The following is a 16,515-nucleotide window of genomic DNA, read 5'->3' as shown; positions in this document are numbered from 1 at the left end:
GACATTTTTCCACATATTCCCTGCAAAACACTTTAGTTAGTATGAAAGCAAAAGAGAATTGCATATACTATATTGACTTCAAAATGTAGATGGTGAGATGCTCATGTGCCACGATTTTTATGATCTAAGGTGTGAGAAGTGATATATACATACCTACATACATATATATGCATGCATACTTATATATATATGAGTACATACATATATATATATACATATATACATATATATGTATATATATACATATATACATATATACATATACATATATATATATATATATATATATATATATATATATATATATATATATATATATATATATCACATATGATATCCATGCGATATAGGTGGATGAGAGTGATGCTGATGAAGGGATTATTATGCAAAAAGGGGTCAGAACAACTCATTGAGTTGCTGTGAACAGATAAAAGGTGCAATGGTTCTATGAATTCCTGCACAACTAAAATGAATACAACAATTCCCTGAGTTTCTGTGAAAATATGAAAATTGCAGCAGTTCTATGAACTCCTGTGCAACTATCAGGATCACAGATATAGTTGTGAGGTAATAATAAAAAAAAAGGATTAGGTTATGGCAAATGAAAGATAGCAGGGGAATGAAGAGTGCACAGTGCTGTGAAGGTCATAGCAGCTGGAGGTGGGTGCTGGGTGTGTTGTGAAGATGTATATAGTGAGGTGATTGGAGTGGTGTCAGAATTTACAACAGATTTATAACAGGGTTGCAAAGGGTGAGGGCATCCAGCCAGTGGAGTAGTGTTAGGCTGTATATGTGTGAGATGATGGTAATATTTACAGAGGAGCAAAGTATGTTACTTGCAGGTGTATGAAACACAACAACAGGTAGGTTGGGGCAAATGGAGGTATAAGGTGCCAAAAAAAATGGAGAGTACGGAATGTGGACAACACGATGACCTATCCTCACTAAAGACAAGGAAATTATCTACAGGAAGTCCAAAATCTTAGCTAGGCTTATGATCAACCTGAAATGCCTAAAAGAAATAAAGTTAACTGAAAATGGGCAAATGAACAAGATATCAATGAATGCAAGTGAATTCCTGTAAGAAATAGTTGAAATCATACTGAATTGAGACATTGTGATTGGCAGTTGTAAAACTAAGGCATAGATCACTGTGGCACTTCGGTCCCCATTCCATTTATAATTTCAATACTCTCAATTATGGCATATCTGAATGCTCACCGAGGTCCGCAGGGGGGTGCGATTTGGTGAAGTGAAGAATAGGCATGAAGAGGGCACCCTGCTGCAGGTAGGAAATGGGTGCTGGTGTGACGCAGCAAGGGCTGCTGCAAGTGGGTGACTAGTGTATTTTGCAGCAGACAGGCACAAGGTAAAGTGGATGTTGCAGGTATGTCGCTGCCAAATAAATGTAGCAAGGGGACTGATAAGTGTAATAGTGGGTATATTATCACAATGTTCTGGGATACATTCATAACAGATTCATTGTCTAAATAGACGTGGGATCCATTGGCAAAAAGTCTTGACCTGCAATCAAATTAGCATCACCCCTGATATTCTTCAACATAAACAATAAAGAGCGATTCAATCAATTCTTAAATATTAACTTTGACATTAAGAATTGTTAAAATACTGAATTTAGTAGAAAACTTTCAAGGCAAGGGATGAACATAATTAGAACAATTTGTTGAATACGTACTTCAATCTGTTGCAAAGCAACAAATATATTGCCAGGTATTTCTTAGACCAACTGTTACAATGTTTTAGAGTGAGCGCTCAATGAAATGCTCATTTAGATCTGGTAATAAACTTGCCTTTGTTCATCTCAAGCATGTTTAAAACTAATTACCCATGACTATCTAAAGGCTTCTGGGTTTAGATCACGGTTTTCCTTATACAGAAATGTAAAAGAATGTATACAAGGAATCAGAACATGGGTATGCAAATCATCCACAGGCATGCATATGAGAGAGAGAGTGACGTTGATGCCATGGACATATACAAGATGATGCTAAACAGAAATGCGTGAATTCTTGATGCACCAGACAAAGAATGACTAGGTGGTGATGGACATTCATCATGTAGGGGGGGGGGGTTAGATGACGCAATGGGGTGATGTTTGATGAAATCCCCACGAATCGGGTATACACGCTGGTGTATACAGTCGATTACTAAGTAGGAAAATGGCAAAATGGAAAAACGTAAAGGAAATAAAATCAACTAAAACATGGTAGTCGGTCAAAAAAAAAATAAGAGAAAAAAAATACAAAGAAAAGAAGAGAGGAACCTACATAATCTGGAAGATCACAGGTATTGCTGATTCAGATTGGCTGAAATAATCATTGAAAGGAGCGTATGCACAAATCAAGGCACAACATATACCGATGAGTCTGACTTGGGATATACAGAATGGAACGAGGAATGGTGGGTTTCAACGAAATCAGATGCTCTTATGGGGGGGGGGGGGTATTTGGTGCGTAAATGGCGAATTGAAACATAATCAAAATTAACACAGAAAGAGAAGAAACACGGCAGAGGGAAATTAGATGCCTATTATGGTAAAGGTTTATACAAAGGATAATGCAACTGATATGTTGACTAAGTCGCTTACAAGTGATAAGTTCAAGTATTGCTTGAACTTGGTTAATGTTTTAGGTTAGAAGCATGGGCCTCAAGGAAAGGGGGCATTATACGTGAGAGAATTTTTTGATGGTTAATTGCAAGCCAAAACCAAGGTGGAGATTGTGTGATAATGTGGCTTTGTCTTGCCACATAAAACATGAAACCAACTTAGAGTCCCTCTCCTATGTTACCAAAAAACCTCCAATGTAATAGGGGTTTCTCTCTTTGTTTTGGAAACTAACTGTTTGAAATCTATATAAAAGGTATAAAGGATGGTTTTAAGGTATGATTTTTAAGAGAGGTCTTTAAGGGTTCTTATTCACAATGGTGAAGGAACTTGTTCAAATTTCAATAAGGGAGGAGAAAGAGAGTGATGAAAATTTTTGTTTTGACTTATCGAGTTGAGGTAATCTAAATTAGCAATTGAGATCCTTGTAACATTGTATAATTGCCTGCCGGTTTCACTAAAGATTTCTCTCATACTCTCCCGTGGATGTTGGCGGTTTTGCTGAAGTACATAAATTTGGTGTATTATGTGCTTGATTGTTTTCTTGTTCTTTCAAAGAAGAAACCCCTCTTTCAGTGTGCGAGGCAAGAAGACACCGTCCACTCCTCTTCCTTTGTGGTCGTTGGAACATTGGTGCTGGTTTGTGTGCTGTGAAGCGAGGAATAGAGGAAGTTGTATCTGGGCCAACAACCTTTCACCAGAGCGAAGGGACACTCTTACCTTGGACGACCCCTTTATTGTTCTCTTATATGGTGATTTTTGTGACTGTTGGACATTTTTAATATTGAACTAAAATTACATGTATTATTTGATAATTAGATGTTAATTTAATTATATATATATTGAATGTTTGTATATCACTTTGGAACAGTTTATATCAGATTTCACGAATTTTCATGTTGAGAACTTTAAAGAGAAATGCTGTCAAAATTTTGTTTTAGAAGTGCTTACCAAGTGTTCAGAGAAATGCCTCAAATAACACACGCATGTTTGATGAATCTAAATTTTCTACTGCATGATTAGATTAACTTTATATTATATCTGCATGCATTTGATATTTGTTCTGGGTTCATTTGGGTGTCCGAATCTATATTTTAAAATTCAGATATAGTCATTTTTTTTATTTTTGCCCAGAACGTGCACATGTGCATTTGTTGCATATTTATCATTGGATTTGATCTAGCATATATGCATTTATTACATTGATTTTCATTGCATGCATTAACATTTAACTGCATAGAATAGGTTGCATTCATTAGAAGGTATTTGTTTAGGACAGATCGTGTAACGTTCCATATCCTCATTAAGCTTCTGTTCATTTAGATTTAAGCTTAGTGATATAAATCTAGTAAGGGCCCAATCCATGCTCCAAGATCCAAGATCCAAATGGATTCTGATGCGCAGAAGCTAAACTAGATGGTTGGGACTGACATTTTTCAGTGAAGGGTTATTTGGACTCTATTGCACTCCAAAATGAAGGATAGTGCCAAAGCATATTCTGTAGAAGACAAATTTTTCTTTCCAACAGCTCTAAAAACACAAAAACTTTGAAAACACAAAAATTTGACCACTGATGGTCGAGATAAAGATCAAACACCAGATCAACTGATCAGTGTTCACAAGTGTGTCTTCTGGAACTCTTCAGTATGAACAGGCCAGAATGAGACTGTTTCTTATGGATTTAGTCAATGACCCAAACACAAAAGTTATAGAAAATTTAGTTTTGAACCCAGTGAAACTAAAATCACTCAAATCGAACATCGTATGACTGGTCTAAGATAAACCTTGACTTTTATATTAGTAAACAAAACTTCAATTACATATTGTCGACATTTTATGAAGAAATGTAACTCACAAAAAGTGACATCTCACCCATAGGATTTGCAATTTTGTTGTTTATCTTAGGCTTATTCAATTCTAAGGATGCTGTAGGACCATTAAATTATGATGACTATTAATTGGAAGGATTCATGCATGTGTCAAGATCATGATTATTGATACACATTTCCAAGCACACCATGAGAGAGAGAGAGAGAGAGAGAGAGAGAGAGAGAGAGAGAGAGAGAGAGAGAGAGAGAGAGAGAGAGAGAGAGAGAGAGAGAGAGAGAGAGCAACTTTTTTGCTAAGTTGCAAAAAAATGTTCTTCGTTAATGGTTAAGGCCCATCTCCTTGCTCTAAGTGCTTTGCTTGGCTTGTCTTTAATGACCAGGTTCTCACACATGAGGGCCTTTGCCACAGAGGCTTCTATGTTGTTAGTGTGCCTTTGCCGGAGAGGCTTCTATGTTATTAGTAGAACCTATTCCACTTGTTGACCGATTCCTACTTCAAGAGGGAAACACATGGGTCCAATTTTATCTTATTCAAGCATTCTTTTTTTGACTTTAGGAAGGAAGATTAACCATTTTTTAGAAGTACAGAGAAAAACTTACCCAACATTTCTCTCTCTCTCTCTCTCTCACTACAAGGATGTGGGTCAATTGCGGTGACTCCGTTTGAATGACAAGAAATCTTGCCACTATTAATAAAGCAACAATAACAAGACTTTTGACTCCGTTAATTGATAGGTAATAGCTGAGACATAAATATCTTGTCATTATTACTCTACTACAACCATGAATCTTGCCACTATTAGCTTAATCAATAACGATGAGTTGGATATTTCTGAGAGAGATAGATAGAGAGAGAGAGAGAGAGAGAGAGAGAGAGAGAGAGAGAGAGAGAGAGAGAGAGAGAGAGAGAGAGAGAGAGAGAGAGAGTTGTAACTTTGGGAGTGTGAGAGATTAGGTAAGTTGTTAAAAAATGGTTATTCTTTCTAAAGTAAAAAAGAAAGGCTTAAATGAGATAGAACACGATCCACGCAGTTCGTTCCTCAAGTAGAAACCGGCTAACTGGTGGAATAGGTTCCACCACTAGATGATGTCCAAATGGATTGAGGAGATCCATGGTCAGCATTACACGGACCCCTTGAGGGTTTGTATTGCATTTCTCAAAAGTTAAGGTTTATCTCAGTCAGACCTGCATTTTTGAAAATTTGTCATTCCATCCAAACCATCCTTCTATAACTAGTTCTTAGTTTTAGAGACATCTTTTTAGCTGGAGGCAATGCAGACAGAGATTCAACAATTAAGAGAAAAACAAAGAACAAAGAACAAAGAACAAAGAACAAAGAACAAAGAACAAAGAACAAAGAACAAAGAACAAAGCAAGAAGAACGAGGGCGAAAAAGAGTAGAAAGGGAGTGAAAAAGACAAGAAATTGAGTAAGGGAGAGAAGCAACAAGGAAGTTTAGAGAGGAGATGCAAGCCTTCATGGATGTGCACAGATAGAACACCCCATCCTATATCCAATATTTCTAAACTCTCTTTGTTTAATTAAAATTTTCTATCTTGCTATAATTTTTAAACTCTTTGTTTACTTGTTTATGATCAAGTTGTTTTGATTCTTTTGTGTTGGGTGTATACATCTTTAGGGTTATATAATTAAGAAATATGCTACATAATAAAATGTATAGATCCATGATACATTAAATTTTGATTTATGTGAATATTAAAAGTGTATATGTTTGTTGCAGGCTTGGAGATGTTGTAAAGGGGTGTAGGAGGTTTGTATTTGAAGTGTGTTTGTTGCAGGCTTGGAGAGGATGTAGTGGGGGTTTGTATTTTTGAAAACGAATTTGAAATATATGTTTGTTACAAGTTTTTTTTAATGTAATTTTTATTTTGAAAATTATTTTTTTTGTTTTTTGTTTACAGGTTTATAGCCTATAATGGTGAGATCCATGTATCACCATTATAGGCGAGATCCGTGTCTCATTGTTGTTGGTGAGATCAATGTCTCACTCTTATAGTTTATAATAACATGTTAATTCTCGCGGTTATATCCTATATCGCCATTAAAACAACCCCACCATTATAGATTGCCATGCTGCTATTGGTGTTCTCGGTTCCGGTGAGGTTCTTTGTTAGTGTTTAGTTCACCCTTTAACGATGAGCTATAAATGTCGTCATTATTGCTCAACAAAGGTTAATTTGTTTTTGGTGATTTGTCAGCCAGAATTCTCGCTGTTATAGGCCTATAGCAGCAAAAAAAAGGGCAATAGTGGTGAGATATATCACCGCTATTGACATGCATCCTTGTAGTCTCTCTCTTATGGCAAGAATAGTTCTCATCCCTGCAGTGCTGCTAATTTTTTTGTGGTAGTGGTGTTGAATTTCTTTTGGCGTCGTTGAATTCTCTTGGGCGCTAAAGGTACAAAAAATTTCCTTGGAAAAGTTTTCTTCTAAATCATTGGTTTCTTTGGATCAATGGTTGAGGGTTGTTGTCTCCCATGGTTTGCAAATGAATAAAGGATGTCTTTCTTTTGTTTAGTTAGCATAAACGCCTCCTACTCATTTGGTGAGGATATTGTTGTTTGCATTTATAACCTTTAGTCTAGAGATGACTAGTGAGAATTATGGATATAGGAACCAAAATGTGTACGTTTATTGAAGAGAGTTTTCCAGTGACAGTGTCTTGCTTTGACCATCCAAAAGTTGATTTGGATCTAATCCTACACAGACCATATTTTATCAGGCTGGATCCATACCTGATGCATATTCACAAAAAGCCCCATTGTTTTACATACTTTAAACAAAACTAAGTGGCTCATTTGGTGATAAAAAAAATTGTTACCAAAATAATTAGCAATGCTATATAAACTTGAGCCAGCCAATCATATGTAAATTCAACAATATAATCTTAACGTGACTTACACTTCGGGGTATAAATAGTGGAACCATTTTATTACACCAGGCTGAAAATTTTTCGATTTGTAACTTGCCATGAAGCTAGAGTTGTTCCTCATGGTGGGTCTAATTCAAACATGGGCTTGGAGTCGAACTCCTAGGCAATCAGGCTCATACTCAACAACTAAGTGAATAGTCACTTAGAGAGAGAGAGAGAGAGAGAGAGAGAGAGAGAGAGAGAGAGAGAGATTGGTCAAGTTGTTAAAAAATGGTTCTTCCTCTTTCTAAAGTAAAAAAGAAAGGCTTGAATGAGATACAACAGGATCCACGCGGTTCCTTCTTGAAGTAGAAACTGGCTGACTGGTGGAGTAGGTTCCACCACTAGATGATGTCCAAATGAATTGAGGAGATCCATGGTCAGCGTTACACACCTGCATTTCTGTATTGCATTTCTCAAAAGTCAAGGTTTATCTCAGACAGACCTGCATTTCTCAACATTTGTGAATCGCACATAAATTTCAATCTTCAAGTCACGAAACTACTCAATATATATGAACGACTATGTGCCATTGTTACCCAGTAATTGGTACTAGTCATCTTGGTAATAAACAAATTTTCCAAATGGTTTACCAGGTGAACGACCTACCTTCATTTTACTTATGATTTGGAATAGAAAAAATACAGTGAATAGGCAATTTCTTGACCAAAAAGTTATTTCTCTCAAAATTTTCATTTGTACAAATGTATTTTATATACAATATTCACTTTGCTCAAAATCCATGAAGGGGCACATAATGGCAGGGGTGGCTCTGAGAGAACTCTGTCGGTGACAAGCATCTAGTGCTACATAAAGACACCACCAATGCATTCTCGATTTTACTAGTCATGTCTCTGTGCACAAGTGACATGATGTAGTCTACGATTGTAGAGTCACAAGGGAATGTAATTGCACCATCAATGTTCAACCCAAACTCTTCTTCAGCCATCTTCAATAGCTCCTGAAAGATGGATCTTTGGAGGCAATCCAAGGGAACCATGTACCTTTTGCCATCAGCGGCATAAGCCACAAAATGACCCTTCTCTGCAATTTCTGCCACTTTGGTGTTGCTCTTGTTCGCACCACCAAATGAGATTCTTCTTCTTCCTCTGAAGGCCAGCTTCTGCCACTTCTTAGCCATCTCTACTATCCTCTTTCTGCTGATCATTCTTGCAGGTTGATGATGAAGATAAGGATTGTGGTTCAAACGCTTTTCTCAAAGGACAAGCAAAAGTATTTGTGCTGAAGAGTTGTGATTATTGATATGTTTGTGCTGATGAGAAACTTTGGTCACTTGTGCTTCTATATATATAGAGCGAGGGACTGACTGAAACTGGGTACATAGAAGTCAAGTAGAAAGCATGTCATGTGGGGGGCAATACCACAGGGGTAAGGAGATGGGTATGCTGGTGGCCACCACAGCATGGACACAACCCCTCTTTTTGTTCATCAACTGGAGGGGCCTAACCCTTTGGGAAATAAGGAACAAAATGATTTTTTAAAGATCTTTAATGTGGTGCAGTTGCATGTCGGTCATTCAGATCATTCACCAAGACAGCAAAGTTATAAATGATTCATCTAGGAAAGATATTGTTATGGCCACAAATCGTGTTCTCAAAGGGAGAGGGAATCCAAGCCAGCTCCAGGGGGAAACTGTGAAAATGGTTACCCAGTAATTGGTACTCGTCATCTTGGTAATAAACAAATTTTCCAAATGGTTTACTAGGTGAACGACCTACCTTCATTTTACGTATGATTTGGAATAAGTAAAATACAGTGAATAGGCAATTTCTTGACCAAAAAATTGTTATTTCCCTCAAAATTTTTATTTGTACAAATGTATTTTATATACAATATTCCCTTTGCTCAAAATCCATGAAGGGGCACATAATGGCAGGGGTGGCTCTGAGAGAACTCTGCCGGTGACAAGCATCTAGTGCTACATAAAGACACCACCAATGCATTCTCGATTTGCCTAGTCATGTCTCTGTGCACAAGTGACATGATGTAGTCTACGATTGTAGAGTCACAAGGGAATGTAATTGCACCATCAATGTTCAACCCAAACTCTTCTTCAGCCATCTTCAATAGCTCCTGAAAGATGGATCTTTGCAGGCAATCCAACAGAACCATGTACCTTTTGCCATCTGCGGCATAAGCCACAAAATGACCCTTCTCTGCAATTTCTGCCACTTTGGTGTTGCTCTTGTTCGCACCACCAAATGAGATTCTTCTTCTCCCTCTGAAGGCCAGCTTCTGCCACTTCTTAGCCATCTCTACTATCCTCTTTCTGCTGATCATTCTTGCAGGTTAATGATGAAGATAAGGATTGTGGTTCAAACGCTTTTCTCAAAGGACAAGCAAAAGTATTTGTGCTGATGAGTTGTGATTATTGATATGTTTGTGCTGATGAGAAACTTTGGTCACTTGTGCTTCTATATATATAGAGCGAGGGACTGACTGAAACTGGGTACATAGAAGTCAAGTAGAAAGCATGTCATGTGGGGGGCAATACCACATGGGTATGGTGGTGGCCACCACAGCATGGACACAACCCCTCGTTTTGTTCATCAACTGGAGGGGCCTAACATGCTGGATAATTCAATCAAGCAACCGAGTCACCAATCTAGCAATTGGAGGGGCATAACATGCTTGATGGTTAAAAAACAAATGGTTAAAAAACAAATGGGTAAGGAGATGGGTGTGCTTTTAGACATCACAACATGGACACTGCCGTATATATGCTCATTTTATCCTGATACTGGTGGACCTGAATTCGGACCCAATTATCTTTACCATGTCCCAGCCCATCACATGGGGGACATCCTTTGGACTGCTCAGCAATAGCAATAGAATGGGGTCCTCACTGAAAATGTTGCCATGTGAACGGTTGTGATGAGACAAGGGATGCCCTAAGAGATTGATCATTCAATCCCATTTGAGTGGGACCAAATACGCATGAGGGTCAAATCAAGCCACCGACTGTCAAAATAGCAGATTTTAAAAAGAAAAACATCAAGGATGGTGGGATGGCTCAATGACTTACATTATAATTCTGTAGTCCATAGCATACTAGTTGATAATATAACCCATCAAATGAAACATGGCACACGCATGTGCCTCATGCTCAGGGCCTCCAATGAAAAAAACAAAATATGGAAAAATATGCGCCTCCGATGAAATATGCCTAGGAGCTCAACTTCTCTTAAGCCGCGCGCCCCTTGTAAAAGTGAATATTTTTAGCATTTATGTTTATAACTAGAAAATATGGCGAGTTAGATTCACAATCCATTACCATTGTGGATTCCAATTATATCTGAGGTGGCAAAATTGGAAAGTTGATGCAAGTTTTAAAGAGTGGTGCAGTTGGTGATAATGAAAACGATAAGGTAGTTGAAACTAATAAGGCAATTCTTAAGATACCAATAAAAAAAATATCTTTCTCACCAGGAAACTCTTGCGTCAAACACAAGTGAAGGTTGGACTCTTTCCATGTTAGTTGATCTCACCATTTGAATATGCCAAAGAAGTTAATGTGAGATCACAAAACAATTATTACTTTTAATAATTATTGCCATGTATGTCAAATGTGCATTTTTTATAATTATTGCCATGTATGTCAAATATATAATGTATATCAAAATGTGTAATAATCTGAAAAGTTTTTAGATCTCAATATTGTAACCAGAACATCTATATAATAAAATACTGGATCCACTCAATCAGTGAACAAGAGAGTGAGTTATCGAGATTATTCATCGTGTTTATAGTTTTTACATGGTATCAGAGCTACAAGCTCAAACACATTTTCAATGGCCTCTTCGTTGTCCCTTTCCTTCCCCATGACCCAGTAGAATGCCATCGGCAGTCTTGTTTCAGTAAAATTAAACTGAGACAACTATTTACTGTGAAGATCTAAGCTCAAATTGATTATGATCAACCAAGATCTCCTCAAGTTTATCGATGGCTCCTCACCACGACGTGATCAACTCATCATTGCATCAGATGGAGGAAAAATAGAAAATCCAAATTATTCTGTTTGGGTTCGTTTTGAACAATTGGCTCTCAGCTGGATCAAGGCGACTATTTTTGAGCCTATTCTTTGTCAAATTATGAGAAAAAGAACAACACGTGAAGCCTGGCTTGTTCTGAAAAAAGCTTATGGGTCTCTATCTCCTTTGAGACTCATAGTTTTAATGAAAGATGTGACTTTCATCAAGAAAATATGGATATGATGTTATATCTAGTTTGTATAAATTTTTTTGCTATCTCCCTTGTTGTTGCCAACCACCCCATAGGTGATGAGAAACTTGTTCAAATAACCTTAAATGAACTCTCTATTGGGTATGAGAGCTCTGTAACATCAATCACCACCCATCCAACAACTTACGCCATCACAAATCTGCAAGATCTCCTACCCATTTAAGAAAAACATGTGCTCTTGCTTCATCCTAACCCAACTGAAACTCAACATACTGCTTTTAATGCCTTTAAAGGTCATAGTCGCAGACATGGCTACTATAAAGACCATGGCTAGGGTCAAGGGAGAAACTTTCCTCAAAATCATCCTAATGTCACTGAAGTTACGCAAAGTCAAGGAGGATGTGGGGTAGTCATATGTCAATATTATAGAAAACAAGGTCATATTATAAAAAATTGCCAGGACATACCTAAAGCATTCTCTACAATGTCCCTTCAGCAATCTACTGATGACTATTGATATCTTGACATTGGTGCTACAAATCATCTCATTATGGATGACCAACAAGTCTCACATAAATCTCAATATCAAGGAGATGAGACCATCATGGTCGGTAATGGTAAGATGGTTTCTATCTTGCATACTGGTAATCTTGTTCTATCATCAAATTACACTACCCTTGATTTGAAAGATGTTCTTCACGTTCTTAATATCAAGAACAACCTTTTATTTGTAAGCCAAATTACTGAAGATAGTGATTGCATATTTGAATATAGGCCCTTTGAATTCCTTGTTACGGATCAACAAATAGGCAAGATCCGTCTCAGGGGGCCGAAATCCAGCGTAGGACTTTACCCAATTAAAATTGATAAAAATTTGAAAGTGGCGGCCTATGCAGGAAAAATGTCACCCTTTGATCTCTAGCATCAATGCCTCGGGCATGCCAACAAGAAGATAGTTTCTTTCTTAAATTCGAGTCATGCAAATTTTTTTAATAAGAACAAAAAAATAAGTGTGTGAAAGTTGTTTCATTAAAAAGACTCACAAACTTTCTTTTGGCCACTATATCTCATCCACGACATCACCTCTTGAACTTCTCCACACTGATGTTTGGGGACCAGCTCTAGTTTCTTCAAGAGAAGGGTTTCATTTTTATCTTCTTATTGTGAATGACTTTACTTTCTTTTCGTGGCTCTTTCCAATGCATGTTAAGTCTCAAGTGTTTAAAGGCCTTTAAGAATATAATTGAAAAGCAATTTCAACTTTCCATCAGATCTTTTCAATCCGATAATGGTGGTGAATTTATTGGTCATGATTTTGAAAGTTTTTTATGTGAGCATGATATTTTTTATAGATTTTTATGCTCGCATACTCCTGAACAAAATGGTCTTGTTGAGTGCAAACATTGGCATATTGTTGAAACTAGACTAAGCCTATTGCACACTGCCTCTCTTGCTTATACTTTTTGAGTAGATGCTTTTCAAACAACCACATACATTATTAATCGCCTTCCAACCTCAGTGCTTGGCCGCAAGTCACCTTATAAGCTCCTTTTTTAAAAACTCGCTGATTACCATATCTTCGTGCTTTTGGTGCTCGTTGTTATCCTCTTATGACCTCATATCATATCTCAAAATTTCAACCCAAAACGAAACCATATATTTTTCTTGGTTATGTCCCTCGCTACAAGGGTCATCTCTACTTTGATCCCTCCAGCAACCACACATATATTTCTCATCATATCTACTTTGACAAGTCTCAATTTGGTTCTGGATGCCAATGTGATCGTCCTCTCAGACCCGATCTGCCTGGATGGGGTCTTCCTCAGCCCATTGTCTTACCACCTTCAGACCCCCTCACCGGAGTTCTCTTATTTTTGTTGCCCCTCCTATTGATCTTGCTCTACCCGATCATGTATTAAAATTGGATTGGGCTTTGTACGGTCTCAAACAGGCACCAACACCTCTGCTCTTAGCTTCAATCTCATGGTTTTCTCATTTCTCAATCTGATGTCTCTTTGTTTATTTTTCAAGATAAAGGTCATATTGTCTATCTATTGGTTTATGTTGAAGACATCATCATCATAAGGAGTTCTTCTATAGCCTTTCAACATCTGATTCAACACTTAGGTCTTGCTTTCTAAATTAAATATCTTCGACGTCTAAATTACTTTCTTGGTATTGAGGTTCACTATGCCTTCTCCAGTCTCCACCTCTGTTAGCGTACATATGCTCTCAGTTTACTTCAAATAGCCTCTATAGCCGATGCAAAGCCTATCTCTACTCCATTGAGCACCACTACCAAGTTATCAAAAGATGATGCTCCTTTCTTTCATGATCCAACTTTATATCAGAGAATTATTAGAAGGCTTTAATACCTCACTATCACCATACCACACATTGCCTTTACTGTCAACAAGGTTTGCTAGTTCATGCATCAACCTACAGTTGCTCATTGGTTTGCCGTCAAGCGTATTCTGTGCTATCTCAAGAATATGATACATCATGGGTTATTTTTTACAAAGTCATATTCTCTACAACCCAGCGCTTTCTCTGACGTCGATTGGGTTGGTTAACTTGATGACCGAAAGTCTAATTGGGGCTTTGCCATTTTTCTAGGCTCTAACTTAGTTTTTTGTTCTTCTTGCAAACAACAGATACCGGCTTTAACCAGTACTGAAGCTGAATACAAATCCCTTGCCTGCGCTGCATCTGATCTTCTTTGGCTTAAGTCACTTCTGACAGAGCTTGGTTTCGTTCCTTCTGCACCACCCAACCTTTGGTGTGATAATATTGGTGCCTTATACCTAGCTACAAATCTGGTGTTTCATGCTAGGACCAAACATGTGAAAATTGATTTCCATTTTGTTCGAGATCATGTGCAGAAAGGTCATCTTCAAGTTTGGTTCATCACCTCTTCTAACATGTTAGCCGATGACCTCACCAAGCCTCTTCCATATGCTTGCTTTGCTTTTGTTAGAGACAAGCTCAATGTGGTGGACCCCATGTTAAGCTCACAGGGGGCATGATAAGGTAGTTGAAACAGATAAGGAAATTCTTAAGATACCAATGAAGAAGAGACCTTTCTCACTAGGTAACTCTAGCATGAAACACAAGAGAAAGTTAGACTCTTTCCATGTCAGTTATCTTACTATTTGGATAAGCCAAAAAAGTTAATGTGAGATCAGGAAACAATTATCGTTTTTTATAATTATTGCCATATATGTCAAATATGTAATGTATATCAAAACACGTAATCATCTGGAAAGTTTCCAGATCTCAATATTGTAAGAAGAACTTCTATATAATAAAACTCTCAATCCTCTTGTTGAACATGAGAGTGAGTTATCATGATTATCCATCATGTTTATATTTTTATAGTTGGATGTCGGTCTTTCAGATGATTCACCAAGACAACAAAGTTATATTTGATTAATCTAGGAAAGATATTATTATGGGCACAAATCATGTTCTGAAAGGGAGAGGGGATCCAATCCAGCTCAGGGAGGAAACTGTAAAATGGTTATGGAGCTTCGACTGAGTATATAGTGTCTGCTTGGAAAAGAATAGTAGTTTATATGCTAGTAGACTAGCTCGATTAAATTGCATGGACAGGGATTGGGTGTGGAAGGACAAGACTCCGGGCTGGTTTCCCTCTATTTATGATACATAATTGTGCCAGCTTGCTAATCCAAAAATAAATAAATAAAGAAATGGGCAATGTAACATGGATGCTGCTCATTGTTTTCTTGAAGATGTGAATCCATACCTATGATCTTAATGCATGCATGAATAATTGAATGGTCCTGCAGAATCTCAAAGGATTGAATGAGCCTAAGGCAAACAACAAATATTGAACATCCTACCATTGAGATGTATCACTTTTTCGGAGCAACATTTCTTCAAAAAATGTGGAGCATACATGATTAAAGTTATGTTTACTAATGTAGTACATCTTCAATGATGAACTCAATCACATATTTAACTGACCCACAAATAACTTTACAATTTTCTTCATTTTCTTTTTTCAACCAAGCTGGATATGTAAAGCTACCAACATAAATTTTCAACTTCAAGGCATGAAACTATCTTGTCAATATGAAGAATGCATATCCAACAAGAATTCACGTCGAGTATATACCATTGTTACCTAGTAATTGGTGCTAACCTTGTTGGTAAGAAACAAATTTCCCACTTGCTTTACCAATTGAACTACCTTCCTTCATTTTACTTATGATTTAGAATGGGAAAAATGCAGTGAATAGGAATTTTCTTAACCAATAGTTGGAATTGCTCTCCAAATTTTTCATTTGTACATGTGTATTTTATATACAATATTCCCTTTGCTAAAAATCCATGAAAGGGCATATGATGGTAGGGGTGGCTCTCAGTTGCACCATCGATGTTCAATCCAAACTCTTCCTCTGCCATTCTCAGCAGCTCTTGGAAGATTGGTCTTTGGAGAAAAGACAAGGGAACCATATACCTTTTGCCATCTGTCGTATATGCCACAAAATGACCCTTCTCTATAATTGCTGACTCTTTTCTTTTGTTGTTTCTCTTATTCAAAACACTGCCAACCAAGATTCTTCTTCTCCTTCTAGTAGCTATCTTCTGCCATCTCGACTAGCCTTTTTGTGCTGATCATTTTTGTAAGATGATGAATATGGTTGAAATGTTTTTTCATAGGTCACAGAAAGTATTTGAGTGTAGTTGAGCTTGAGTAGTGAGTGCTGTCATCTTTGTGAATTGATGATAAACTTTGACTGCTTGTGCCAGGTATATATAGAGGGAGCGGGTATGGAACTGGGTTTTGTTCACTTACATGTAAGGCAAGTGGGATTTGAGAAGCATGTCATGTGGGCGGCAGTACCACAGGGGTTAAGAGATGGGTATGCTGGAAGTCATCACGGTATGGATTCCGCCGT

The 16,515-nt window shown here is 37.4% G+C and overlaps 2 pseudogenes; both read right to left on the bottom strand.

Annotated features, from left to right (window-relative positions):
* Positions 1-8,120: 8,120 nt before the first annotated feature.
* LOC149829765 (auxin-responsive protein SAUR64 pseudogene) lies at positions 8,121-8,528 on the bottom strand (annotated as a pseudogene).
* Positions 8,529-9,253: 725 nt separating this feature from the next.
* On the bottom strand, positions 9,254-9,661 carry LOC149829764 (auxin-responsive protein SAUR64 pseudogene; annotated as a pseudogene).
* Between the last annotated feature and the right edge of the window lie 6,854 nt (positions 9,662-16,515).

This window comes from Nuphar pumila, chromosome 8 (genome assembly GCF_984573655.1).
Source record: "Nuphar pumila chromosome 8, dmNupPumi1.hap1.1, whole genome shotgun sequence".
NCBI classification, from domain to species: Eukaryota; Viridiplantae; Streptophyta; class Magnoliopsida; order Nymphaeales; family Nymphaeaceae; genus Nuphar; species Nuphar pumila.
This window is presented reverse-complemented; position numbering and strand designations above follow the sequence as displayed.